Source organism: Canis lupus, chromosome 7, assembly GCF_011100685.1.
Source record: "Canis lupus familiaris isolate Mischka breed German Shepherd chromosome 7, alternate assembly UU_Cfam_GSD_1.0, whole genome shotgun sequence".
NCBI lineage: Eukaryota > Metazoa > Chordata > Mammalia > Carnivora > Canidae > Canis > Canis lupus.
Genome location: NC_049228.1, coordinates 66,483,924 through 66,498,198, shown reverse-complemented (window position 1 = coordinate 66,498,198; position 14,275 = coordinate 66,483,924). Strand labels below are relative to the sequence as shown.

The 14,275-nt window shown below is 41.1% G+C and overlaps 1 protein-coding gene across 9 annotated transcripts in view; it reads right to left on the bottom strand.

The window, feature by feature from the left end:
* Nucleotides 1–13,804, bottom strand: part of ESCO1 (establishment of sister chromatid cohesion N-acetyltransferase 1) — a 72,992-nt gene extending 59,188 nt beyond the window's left edge. For 7 of the 9 annotated variants that reach the window (XR_005362580.1, XR_005362581.1, XM_038543681.1 and 4 more), the window contains exon 1: nucleotides 13,514–13,556. The gene's annotated coding sequence lies outside the window, so the exon portion shown is untranslated. Of the gene's footprint in view, nucleotides 1–13,236; nucleotides 13,383–13,513 lie in introns of those variants that run through there. The other 2 variants (XM_038543685.1, XM_038543686.1) reach the window with 2 other exon arrangements.
* Nucleotides 13,805–14,275: the final 471 nt, after the last annotated feature.

Genomic DNA, 14,275 nt, shown 5'->3' with positions numbered 1-14,275 from the left:
CCTGGAGATCACGACCTGAGTCAAAGGTAGATGCTTAACTGAGCTACCCAGGTGCACCATGATTATAAAAAAAATTTAAATAGAAAAGAAAACAAATTATTTGGATTGTACGTCACTCAATATATTTTAACATTAAAGTCATTTTTTAAAAAACTTTTTTTTAAAAGATTTATTTATTTATTCATGAGAGAGACAAAAAGAGAGAGGCAGAGACATAGGCAGAGGGAGAAGCAGGCTCCATGCAGGGAGCCTGATGCAGGACTCGATCCCAAGACTCCAGGATCATGCCCTGAGCCGAAGGCAGACACTCAACCACTGAGCCACCCAGACGTCCCTTAAAAAACATTTTATGACCGGGGAGCCTGGGTGGCTCAGTCAAATTGAGTGTCCAACTCTTGATTTCAGCTCAGGTCACGATCTCAGGGTTGTGGGATTGAGCCCTGAGTTGGGCTCCACACTCAACAGAGAAATCTGCTTGAGATTCTCTCTCCTTCTCCTTCTGATCCTCCCCCACTCTGAAATTATTTTTTAAAAATTTTAAAGAAATACTTTATGACTGACATATAATTCCTTACCACAAAATTCACCATTTATAATATACAATTTCATGGATTTTAGTATAGTATATTTGAGTTCTGTAACAATTGCCAGTATTTAATTCCAGAACATTTTCAAGACCTCAAAAAAATCCTCCAAAAAAAACAAAGAACATGCTCATTAAAAGTCATTCCCCATTCCCCTCTCCCTTCAGCCCCTGGTAACTACAAATCTACCTTTTATGGATTTGACTATTTCAGATGTTGCATATAAGTGGAATCATACAACATGCGGCCTCTTGTGACTGGCTTCTTTCACTTAACCATGTTTTCAGAGCTCAATAACATGTATCGGTAATGACCCGTTATTTTTATGGGTGAATACTATTCCACTGTATGAATATGTTTTGTTTAACTATTCATCAGTTCATGAATGTTTGACAGATTGTTCCTACTTTGTGGCTGTCACAAATTATGCTATGAACAACCCTACTGAGTTTTTGTGTAAACACAGGTATCCAGTCTCTTGGTTATATACCAAGAAGTATAACTGCTGGACCATATGGTAATTCTACCATTTTAGAAAGACTTTTCCAAACCAGAAGTATCATTTTATATTTCCCCCAGCCATGTATGAGGGTTCCAATTTTTTTACATCCTTGTCAGCATTTTTTACTATTCTTTTTAAACTTTAGTCATTCTTTTGGGTGTAAAGTGCTATCTCATTGTACTTTTGATTTGCATTATCCTAATGACTAATTAAGTGAGCATCTTTTTTTTTCCAGTTTTATTTATTTGAGAAAGAGCAGAAAGAGCACGAACGAGATGAGAAACAGGGAGCCCAATGTGGGGCTTGATCCCAGGACTCCAGGATCATGACCTGAGCTGAAGTCAGATGCTTATTTAACCAACTGAGCCACCCAGATGCCCCAGTTAGCTTCATTTTGTGAGCTTATTGGCCATTTGTATTTCTTCTCTGCAGAAACATATATTCAAATCCTTTCCTCATTTTTAAAATTGGGTTGTTTTCCTTTTTATTATTGAGTTTCTAACAATTCTTTATCTAAATATTACCCTGTGAGCAGGTGTATGGCTTAGAGATATTTTCTCCAATTCTTTTTTTTTTTTTAATTTTTATTTATTTATGATGGTCACACAGAGAGAGAGAGAGGCAGAGACACAGGCAGAGGGAGAAGCAGGCTCCATGCACCAGGAGCCCGATGTGAGATTCGATCCTGGGTCTCCAGGATCGCGCCCTGGGCCAAAGGCAGGCGCCAAACCGCTGCACCACCCAGGGATCCCTATTTTCTCCAATTCTAATACTTATTTCATTTTCTTGATAAAGTCCTTTGATGCACAAGTCTTTATGCCCAATTAATCTAGTTTTCTTTGGTTGCTTGTGATTAGGAGTCATATCTAAGAAACTACTATCTAATTCAAAGCCATGAAGATAGGGACCCCTGGGTGGCTCAGTGGTTGGGCGTCTGCCTTTGGCTCAGGGCATGATCCTAGAGTCCCGGGATAAAGTCCCACGTTGGGCTCCCTGCATGGAGCCTGCTTCTCCCTCTGCCTCTGTCTCTCTGTGGCTCTCACGAATAAATAAAAAAACAAGAACGAAAAACAATGAGGATTTATATGTTTTCTTCTATGAGTTTTAGTTTTAGCTTGTATTTAGATCTCTGCTGCATCTTGAGTTCATTTTGTATATGGTACAAGGTTGGAGTTTTGCAACTGTCATTGCACTATTTATTAAAGACCATTCTTGGGCAGCCCCGGTGGCGCAGCGGTTTAGCGCCGCCTGCAGCCCGGGGCATGATTCTGGAGACCCTGGATCGAATTCCCCGTCAGGCTCCCTGCGTGGAGCCTGCTTCTCCCTCTGCCTGTGTCTCTGCGCCTCTCTCTCTCTGTCTCTATGAATAAATAAATAAATATATCTCTTAACTCTTAAAATAAATAAATAAAAGCCCACCAAACCCAGGTTTGGGGTTTAAAAAAAAAAAAAAAAGACCATTCATTACCTACTGAATTGTCTTGGTAATCTAGTCAAAAATCAATTGTCCATAAATATGTGGGTTTAATTCTAAATTCTCTATCCTGTTCCACTCATCTGTATGATGTTAATGCCAATACCACAAACACTATTACTGTAGCTTTGTAGAAATTTTTTTCTAATTGAGATATAATCGACACATTGCATTAGATTTGGGTGTTTAACACACTTGTATAGATTTCAACATGATCGCCGCAATAAGCCAGTTAATGTGTCTCTATACAGACACTAAAATCTTTTTTCTTGTAATGAAAAAAAAAATTTTTTTTTAGTCAGTTGAGTGTCCAACTCTTTTTTTTTTAATTTTTTTATTTTTTTTATGATAGGCACACAGTGAGAGAGAGAGAGGCAGAGACACAGGCAGAGGGAGAAGCAGGCTCCATGCACCAGGAGACCGACGTGGGATTCGATGCCGGGTCTCCAGGATCGCGCCCTGGGCCAAAGGCAGGCGCTAAACCGCTGCGCCACCCAGGGATCCCGTAATGAAAATTTTATGATCTACTGTCTTAGTAATTTCCAAATATATAATATTATTAGTTATAGTCATTATGCTGTACATTATATCCCCATGACTATTTTATAACTGGAAGTTTGTACCTTTTGACCCCTTCCTGAACTTCACCCATTTCACCTACCCCCACCTCTGGCAACCACCAATCTGTTCTCTGTATCTACGCACTTAGTTTGTTTTATTTTTGTTTGTTTTTAGATTCCTCAAATAAATGGGATCACACAGTATTTGTCTTCCCTGACTTATTTCGCTTAGCAGAATGCCCTCAAGGTCTATCCATGTTGTCACAAATGGCAAGATTTCATTTTTTATGGCTGAGGAATACTCCATTGTGTATATATTTTTTCATCCATTTATCAATGGACATTTATGCTGTGTTCTTAATTACTATGAATAATGAGCAAGGGGTGCATACATCTGTTTAAAATAGTATTTTTGTTTTCTCCAAAAAAATACTCAGGAGTATTGCTGGATGATAGTTCTGTTTTTTTATTTTTTAAAGCACCCTCGTACTGTTTTCCACGCTCGTGATACCCATTCACATCCCCACTGACAGTAAACAAGGGTTTCCTTTCTCTACATCCTTGCCAACACTTATTTGTTGTCTTTTTGATGACAGCCATTCCAACAGGTGTAAGATGGTATTTCATGGTGATTTTGATTTGCATTTTCCTGGTGACTAGTGATGTTAAGCATCTTTCCTTGCACCTATTGGCCAATTGTATGTCTTCTCTGAAAAAAATATCTATTCAGATCTTCTGCCCATTTTTTTTTAAAGAGTTATTTATTTATTCATGATAGACACAGAGAGAGAAAGAAAGAGAGAGGCAGAGACACAGGCAGAGGGAGAAGTAGGCTCCATGCCGGGAGCCCAACACGGGACTTGATCCCGGGACTCCAGGATGGCACCCTGGGCCAAAGGCAGGTGCTAAACCACTGAGCCACCCAGGGATCCCCTCTGCCCATTTTTAATTGGATTTTTTATTTTGAATATAAACCACGTATCAAATATTAATTTGCAAATATTTTCTTCTATTCCATAGGTTGCCTTTTTGTTTTGTGATAGTTTCCTTTGCCACGCAGAAGCTATTTTTAGTATGATGCAGTCCCACTTGTTTTTTGTTTTTGTTGTTGTTGTTGTTGTTTTTGGGTTTTTTTGCTTTTGTTGCTTTTTAAGATTTATATAGTTGAGAGAGAGTATGTATGCACATGGTGGAAGGGCAGAGAGAGAGTGAGAGAGAGTCCCAAGCAGATTCCACATTCAACACAGAGCCCAACACAGGGTTTAATCCCATAACCCTGATCCAAGCTGAAACCAAGAGCTGGACACTTAACCTACTGTGCCACCCAGGCACCTCCATTGTATATTCACAACATCACCACCAAGACCTATGTCAAGGAGCTTACTCCCTATGTTTTTGTTCCAGGAGTTTTATGTTCTCAAGTCTTACATTCAAGTCTTTAATCCACTTTAAATTAATTTTTGTATGTAATTTAAGATAGTGGTCCAGTTTCATTCTTTTGTATGTGGCTGTCCAGTTTTCCCATTAACATTTATTGAGACTGTCATTTCCCCATCATATACTCTTGGCTCCCTTTGTAGTTAAGTTTTTAAATAAGAAAGTGTGAGTCTCTCAACTTCACTATTCTTTTTCCAAGATTATTCTGGCTCTCTGATATTAATTTTAGGATCAGCTGGCAAATTTCTGCAAAAATGTCAGCTAGGATTTTGATAGGGATTACACTGAATCTGTAGATCAATCTGAGGAGTATTGCCATCTTAAGAGTAAGTCTTCCAATTCTTGAACATGGATAGCTTTTCATTTACTCAAGTCGTCTTTAATTTTTTAAATGATATTTTAGAATTTTCAGAGTACAAGCCTCACACTTCATTTGTTAAATTTATTCCTAAGTACCTTGTTCTTTTTGATTCTGTTATAAAAGAAACTGGTTTCTTAATTTCCATTTTAGATCGTTCATTACTAGTATACAGAAATACAACTGCATTGATTTTGTATCATAAAACCTTGTTGAATTCACTTATTAAAACTAATAGGTGTTAGGGCCTTTTTCATGGATTTCTGAGAATTTCTACATATAAGATCATGTCATCTGCAAACAGAAATCATTTTATTTCTCCTTTCCTTTTTTTTTTTTTTAAGATTTATTTATTCAGAAAGAGAAAGAGAGAGAGAGAGCGAGAGGCAGAGACACAGGCAGAGGAAGAAGCAGGCTCCATGCAGGAAGCCCGATGTGGGACTCGATCCCAGGTCTCCAGGTTCACACCCCGGGCTACAGGCAGCACTAAACCGCTGCGCCACTGGGGCTGCCCTTATTTCTCCTTTCCAATCTGGATGCCCTTATTTTACTTTATTTTTTTTTACAGTTCTGTATCACTTTTATTTGTTATTTGATTTTTAAAAATTCAATTAGTTACAGATGTGTTCTACACCCATTGCTTATCACATCATAGGCCCTCCTGCATGCCTATCACCCAATTTGGATGCCTATATATCTTTTTCTTGCTTAATTTCCCTGGCTAGACCCTCCAGTACAATGTTGAATAAAAGTGGCAAGAACGGGACACCTGGGTGGCCCAGCGGTTGAGCGTCTGCCTTTGCTCAGGTTGTGATCCTGGGGTCCAGGGATTGAGTCCTACATTAGGCTCACTGCGAGGAGCCTGCTTCTCCCTCTGCCTATGTCCCTGCCTCTGTGTGTGTGTCTCTCATGAATTAATAAATAAAATCTTGGGGTGCCTGGGTGGCTCAGCAGTTGAGTGTCTGCCTTCAGCTCAGAGCATGATCCTGGGGTCAAGTCCCATATTGGGCTCCCTGCATGGAGCCTGCTTCTCCTTCTGCCTCTGTCTCTGCCTCTCTGTGTCTCTCATGAATAAATAAATAAAATCTTTTTAAAAATAAATAAAATAAACTCTTAGGAAAAAAAAAAAAAAACTAATCCCAACATGGAGCTCAAACTTATGACCTCAGATCAAGAGTCACATGCTCTACCAACTGAGCCAGCCCGGGCCCCCATATCTAGGTTTTTTAGAGTTTTAAGTAATGCTGAATTTTACTGAATCACTATTACCAATTTGAGAAAATTACAGCAGTTTTACAGTTTGTTTTTTCTATCAAGTTGATTGATTCTGAATATAATTTTTACAGTGGTATTTCTGCTTCTCTTCTTAGGATAAATATTGATAGTGGGTATCCTGTTGCTAAAATTACTGGTTGGGGCTTATAGTCCTTTTTTTAGTTTTGTTCTTACAAAAATTTTTTTTATCACCAACCATATATGCCACTTAAAATAAGCTGATGAGAATGTTACCTACATAGTTTGGAGCCATTTGTGTAATAGAAATTAAGGTTTTGAATGTTTGGAAAAACTTGTTAGGGGCACTACCTTGTGTTACTGTGTATATTTTCTGTAGCATTCTCTATTAATGGTCTATCTTTGCTTCAGTTGTGACATTTTACATTTTTGGTTAGCAGTAATTAGCTTAAACTTTGTTACTTAAAATGTTTTTTAATCTCTAAGTGTTTTTAGGAGGTTTTAGAACATGAGAAATACTTGGATTACCTTAAATAGTAGGTGAATGAATTGGCAGGATACCCAGAGAAATAAGAAAGTGAAGACTCAATTTTTAGAGCCAAAGCTTGTGGAAAGAAAGAACAGGAATCACCAAACACTAAGCCTTACAGAAACTTGAATATAGTGCAGGAACACAGAAGGTTGCTGAGATTTGTGCAGCTCCAGCATTTTGCTTACCTAACAGACACTACTGCTAGAGGAATTGAAAAGAAGGTAAGCCAAATGCTCGAACAAGGGTGATTTTGCCTCTCAGGGGACATTTGTTACTGTCTGAAAAATATTTGATTTTTAGAACTGAGGGTGGGATTGAAAGGTATACTGAGTTGGATTCTACAATAGTTTTTTTTTTTTTTTTTTAAGATTTTATTTATTTGTCTGACAGAAAATGAAAGTGCACAAGTAGGGGGAGTGATAGGCAGAGGGAAAGGGAGAAGCAGGCTCCCTGCTGAGCCAGAAGCCTGATGTAGGGCTTGATTCCCAGGACCCTGAGATCATGAGCTAATCTGAAGGCAGACACTTAAACACCTGAGCCACCCAGGTACCGTTTTGTTTTGTTTTTTTAAAGTTTTTATTTATTCATTCATGAGAGACCCAGAGAGGCAGAGGCAGAGGCAGAGGGAGAAGCAGGCTCCCTGCAGGATCACTCTGAGCCAAAGGCAGATGCTCAACCTCTGAGCCACCCAAGCATCCCTAGAGTTTACTTTAAAAAAGGAGAAGGAAAAAATAAAAAAATAAAAAAATAAAATAAAAAAGGAGAAGGGGGCCCCAGCTGGCTCAGTCAGTAGAGCATCCAACTCTTGATTTCGGGTTCGGCTCTTGATCTAGGGGTCATGAGTTCAAGCCCTATGCTGGGCATAGAGCTTACAAAAACAAAAGCCAGATATGGACAACTTCCTTAATTTTTAAAATTCTCTTCTTCTACCAGCCTCTTATAAATTAGCATTCCAAGGTTTTGTCCTCTCATTACAAAAGACACTCACTAGATAATTTATCCAAAAACATCAATTTCTCCAATTACTGCCTATAAACTGTTAAGACACAATCAGATCCCCAAGAAAATCTCTATCCCTAGTGCTACTCGGGATATCCAACAGCCTACTAGACATCTCCATCCTGATTTCTTAAAGGCAACTTAAATTCAACTGTCATTCTACTATGCTCATCCTCCACAATTTATTATACCACCATCCACCCACATCAGGAAAACAAAGCCAAAAAAAAAAAAAAGGGACAATTTAATAATGACAACAATGATGAAACAGAAGCATTTACATCACAAAAATATCCAAAACAGCCCAAATGCCCAAAAAAAGAAAAATAAAATGCCAACACAGATCTATGATCATCTAGGTGTCTCAGTCAGTTAAGCGTCTGCCTTCAGCTCACGTCATGATCTCAGGGTCCTGGGATCAATCAAGCCTCTCATTGGACTCCCCACTTAGCAAGAAGTCTGCTTCTCCCTCACCCTCTGCTCCTCTCCCCTACCCTGATCATGCTCTCTCCCTCTCTCTCTCTCTAATAAATAAAATCATTTTTAAAAAATAATAATTAGAAATAAAAAGTACACAAACTGCATAAATATAATTTCCAAGAAAGAAATAAATGAATGTGTCATATACAGTTGTGCTAACACAGAGAAAACACACTGAAAGCATATACATTAAAACATTAACAGTGTTAAAGATGGAGATGAAAGAGTACACAAAGAATACTTTCACATTTTACTTAAGGGTTTAGGTAACGTTTGTATCTTTCACATCAAAAATGAACAAACTTATCACCCGTGAAATAAAAAATTAAATATTGTTTATGTAAAATATGTTGGGAAAGCTTGAAAGTGAATCTGATTACATCTACAAAATAACTTGTACACAAATGTTCATAGCAGCATTATTCGTAACAGTCAAAAAGCAGACACAATCTAAATGTCCATCAACTGATAAATGAATAAACAGAATGTGGTATACACATATAACAAATTGTATTTAGCCAAAAACTGGAATGAAGTACTCATACAAGCTACACAGAACATTATGCTAAGTAAAAGAAGCTAGTCACAAAAGATTATGTTGTATGATCCAATTTACATAAAATGTCCAGATCACATGTTATATGATTCAATTTATATGAAATGTCCAGAACAGACAAATCTATAAAAACAAATGGCTTGCTGGTACTAAAGGGCTAGGAAGGAATGGAAATGAATGACACACTAGTATAGGCATGGGACTTCTTGGGGTGATAAAAATATTGAAATGAGAGACTGGAGGGGTGCCTAGGTGGCTCAATCCCTTAAGTGTCTGCCTTCAGCTCAGGTCACTATATCAGGGTCCTGGGATCAAGCCCTTCATGGAGCAGGCATTGGGCTTCCTGCTCAGCAGGGAGTCTGCTTCGCCCTCTCCCTCTGCTCCCCGCCCGCACACTCTCTCTCTTTCTCAAATAAATAAAATCTTTAAAGTTAGACATTGGGGACACCGGTGGCTCAGATGAGTGTCTGCCTTTGGCTCAGGGCGTGATCCTGGGGTCCTGGGATCAAGTCCCACATTGGGCTCCCTGTGAGGAGCCTGCTTCTCCCTCTGCCTATGTCTCTGCCTTCTCTCTGTGTCTCTCAGGAATAAATAAATAAAGTATTTTTAAAAAAATAAATAAATAAAAGATTAAAAAGTAAAAAAATAAAATTAATGAATAGATAGATAGCACCTGGCTGGCTAGGAGAGTCAGGAGAGCATGCCACTCTTGAACTCCAAGTGGAAGTTCAAGCCCCATGCTGGGACCTAGAGCTTACTTAAACATAAAACAAAATAAAATAAAATGGAACTGTATCTGCATTACAAATAATACATCAGGAAGACTGTACTATCTGTAGGAAAAGAAGTTAAGTTATATTTGCCTTTCTCTTAACCATCACTGAAGACGATACAAAAGAAATATTCCCTAATATAAACTCCTTAAAAGAGCTCCTGGCACATCATAAGCACTTGTTAATAAATACACTAAAAATTAGTTATAAACATTAATATTACTGATACAATAGTATTTCTTATAAAAAGCATAAAAAAGAAAATATTTACCTTAGTTACCCCTGGTTTCCCTTAACTATTTGACAACTTCACTTCCATACTATCATTACCCCTTTCAGCTTCAGTAACTACATTCATTCTAAACTACTGAATTATTTACATTAAAGCAATAGTTCTCAAGGCGTGATATGGGGACCATGGGGATTCCAGAGATCCTTTGAAGGGGTACATTAAATCAAAATCATTGAGTAAAAGATTAAAGTGCAAAACAGACCAATGATTTTTAACACAACATTGTATAAAAAGTATATAGAGCTGATTTCAGATTCCACATTGCAATTAACCTTTAAAAAATTACCACTTGTTGAGTTTTGTTGTAGAATCAAAGAAAAATATCACAATTAACTGAAAAGATTATTAATGTACTCTTCCCAACATATTTGGTGTGAAGCTGAATTTTCTTCATACACTTCAACCAGAATAACATATGACTGAGTGCAAAAATTGATAGGAAAATCTAGCCATTTTCCATTAGGCCAAATGGTAAAGAGATGTCTCAGTCCCTCTGCGTTTTGTTTTACAGAAATGTAAAACAGTTGCCATTCTTTCGCTAAATTTTTGTTTTGGAAAATAGTTGTTTTTCATAAAAAAATGTTATTTATACTAACCTGTAATTAGGTTATTAGCTGTGGTTAAATGAATTAAATATTTAAAATAACTTAGATTGCAAGAATTACCAATAGACGTAAGCCATATAAACAAAAGCTACTTGGAATCCTAGATAATTTAAGAGTGTAAAGAGATCCTAAGCCAAAAAGTCTGAGAGCCACTTCTTTAAAATAATATTTAATACTCCACTTTATTTCCTCTCTCCGAATCTCACATTTGCAGCCATCAATGTTTTTGAAGTAAGCTGAAAAAAGCAGAAGACATAAATACTGCTTTCTTCAGATGTACCATAATGCAATTAAGCATAACATACAGCTCCCTCAAAAAAAAAAAAAGGATGGTCAAGCTAGCAGAATTATCCATCTGCCAAAAGGTACTACAGTAGTATGATACAGCTATAACATAGAACTTATACAGAAATAGAGACAAAGAACTTTCACTACATCAAGAAAAAGATGCACAGAAAAATTTGGGCTGCTGAAGAGTAACACAGCCCTTAAATGAATTACCTACAATAACAATTTTACTAGAGCTGATTTCAAACAACATCTTAAAAAACTTCTGATCACCTTCAAGAAAGGTTAATCAAAGAACTCTACATGGAACCTAAATCTGCCCCCCCAAAATCATGGAAAAATATTTTAACTATTAAAAACAACAACAACAGGGATCCCTGAGTGGCGCAGCGGTTTGGTGCCTGCCTTTGGCCCTGGGCGCGATCCTGGAGACCCGGGATCGGATCCCGCGTCGGGCTCCTGGTCCATGGAGCCTGCTTCTCCCTCTGCCTGTCTCTGCCTCTCTCTCTCTCTCTCTCTCTCTGTGACTATCATAAATAAATAAAAATTAAAAAAAATTAAAAAAAAAAAACAACAACAAAGGGCAGCCCAGGTGGCTCAGCGACTTAGCACTGCCTTCAGTCCAGGGCCTGATCCTGAAGACCCGGGATCAAGTCCCATGTCAGGCTCCCTGCATGGAGCCTGCTTCTCCCTCTGTCTCTGTCTCTGTCCCTCTCTCTCTCTCTCTCTCTCTCTGTGTGTGTGTCTCATGAATAAATAAATAATCTTAAAAAAAAAAAAAATCATTGGGATGCCTGAGTGGCTCAGGGCCTAATCCCCAGGTCCAGGGATGGAGCAGGGAGCCTGCTTCTCCCTCTGCGTTATGTCTCAGCCCCTCTCTCTGTGTCTCTCATGAATAAATAAATAAATAAAAATCTTAAAAAAAATTATTTTGAACCGTGCAATGCTAGTTACCGTCATTATTACAATAAATACAATCAGCCCATGCTGTAATAAATCACCAAGCTATAAAAGGCATCCAGCAATGGGGGGTAATGTTATTTATTAATTAGGGCTCTTTTTCCTTCCTTTTGGAAGCATAATTTATTGATTTAAATGCGTAGCACAAAACTTTGTATAAATGAGTCTGATGTTAAAAAAAATCATTGTTCATTACAGAATTGTAATATGGACCAATGAGAAATGATAGCAAATCTTCCTAAGCCAGGATGATTACGGTGGACAGAAGCTCATAAGCCAGGGCAAGTTTTGTTCTAAGAAGAGTACTTCCGAAGTCACACATCTAACCAAAATTATATATATAATTATATATATAATAATCTATACTGCATTCTGCCTAAAAAGGAGAAAGTTTTCTGATTTCCTTACATGCCCTAGGCCTGAATCTGCAGCTTCCAAATTAAGCGGTTTTTAAGCACTTTTCATCCTACTCGCATATCTAATTCCATAACGAGAAGTATTAAGTTGTTCAAACTAAAAATCGTTCCATTGTCGTAGATGCCTTATGAAAAGCAGAAACTAAAGACCCAACAAAAAGAGAGACTGAAAGTACCAGAGTTCGCTGCAACTAGGTTTTAAACTGAAATCCGTGTTACCTAGCTTTTTAAAATTAAAGGAGGAAAAGCAAAACCCACTCACATCTTACTATTCCACTAAGTGGCCCTCTTTCATTGGTTTTTGCAAAAGTTCATTATTCACTGAAACATTATGTGATAATACTAGTTAAATACTGGGTGCTGCAATTACTTCCTGCTCAAAGAATCCCATTTCAACTACCTAAAAAAAAGGTTCACAGTACTCCTCAAAGCACAACGATTTAACTGCTTCTGCGCCCTGCCCGCCCCCGGAAAATACAGTACCTGCGCCAGGGTTTCCAGGAACTCAAATTTAGAGGTGGGGGGATGGGGAGATGAGAGGTGGGGGGTGAGGAGAGGTTTCTAGTGTGGGGATGGGAGACTTCTCTAATTTCTGGACTCGCTATCCCATTCCGCCTGAATTAAAAAAAAAAAAAAAAGCCCCCCCCCCCCACCTTGTAAATAATCTCATGAACGAACAGTGACCAAAATAAAGGACCCAATCAATCCCTTCTGCCCGCATCTATCCCTATCAACTTCACTATGGCCTTCAATGCACCCATTTCTACTCCAGATCGGCCCTACCTGTGCCCAGACCTTCAAGTCCAACCTGAATTACTCGCTGACCTTGGACCCAGGCCACTGCTCCCCTCCAAGAGCCCCACATAGCACCCCGCAGATTGCAGAGGCCTCAAGGTTCAGGCGGGGTCAGCGGCCGGCGGCGACGGCGGAGGCGGAGGAGCAAGCCGCAGGGACCGCAACTCTGCGACGGCTGGCGGGGCTGGCCCGCGGAAAGCGCGGGGAGGGAACGCCGCCGAGGGCGGGGACAAGGCCCGGGGCTACCTGCCGGCCAGCGCCGACACCGCCCCAGCAGCTGCAATGGCTGCGCGCCTCACCTCGGGGTTCCGGATGCCCCGTCGGCCGCCTTGGGAGCCCTGGCCTGACCCGCGGTCCTCCGTCACGGCCCCTCAGTACCTCTGCCTACCTACCCAGCAGCGGCAGGTGATGAGGCGACCGGCAGCCGAGACGCCAGGATGAGTGCCCACCTCCAGCGACAGGGTCTTTGGGCCGCCCACTCCCTCCCAGGAGCTCCAGGAGCCCGGACCAGAGGAGTAGGAAGAAGCGCACGATGCAAAACGACACAGGAGGTGGGACAGGAAGGGGGGGAGGGAGTCACCCAGCTCTCCCGAGAGGCTGGCAAAAGCGAGGTGAGGACGCAGGCGGCGCGACACTGGGCGGGGGGGACGGCTGGAAAGACAGCCTTACCTTCCTCGCTCCCGGCCGAGGGTCCAACGCGAGCCAGCGGATCGCCTCACATCCGGGTACCAGGAGACAGCTGCTCCTGCCGCGACCGCCGCCTCTCCCGCGGTGCAAATACGCCAAACTTCCGGCGACGACGGCGACGCCTCGCCCGTCAGATGGGAGTTACCTGTGCCCGTCTTGGTCGCGCTTGCGCAACGCTCCTCTTCAGCGGTCACAGGCTCAGCTGACGTGCCCAGAAGAGGAAGATGGCCGCCACGCTCGCTGCGTGTCACGCAGTTTTTCACCCAGGCGGGGACTGCCGGGCGTCGGGGAAAGGCAAGCCGGCGCACACCCTCAGCGCAGGCGCAGTGGGAGGCCTCGCGTGCGCGCCCCGCGGGTGGGAGCCTCGCAGGGGAGCGGCGGCGCCCCCCGGCGGCAGCCGCTGGCCCTTGCTGGGACGTCTCCTGGTAGAGCCACCCACGCTCCCGGCCCTGGTGGTTGGTTAGTCTTGGAAGTGCGTCGCCGCCGGTCCCTGTGTGGGTTGCGGGCCCTGCTCTCTGCGACCTCTATTTCAAATGCCTTTAATCTTCGACCTGGGCCGATGTGAAGAGAAGGGGAAGCAATTGCAGTTCCCCGGCACTGCACTCAACAGCGCTTCCAAACAATCCCGGGCTTCACCTCATGGTTGCACACTTGCCTCCTTGTGTGCGGGCGCGCGGGAGTCCAGAAATCGTAGGACGTTCCACGCGACTTAGTCATGGCGGGTGTTCAGACAAAGCTTTGGTT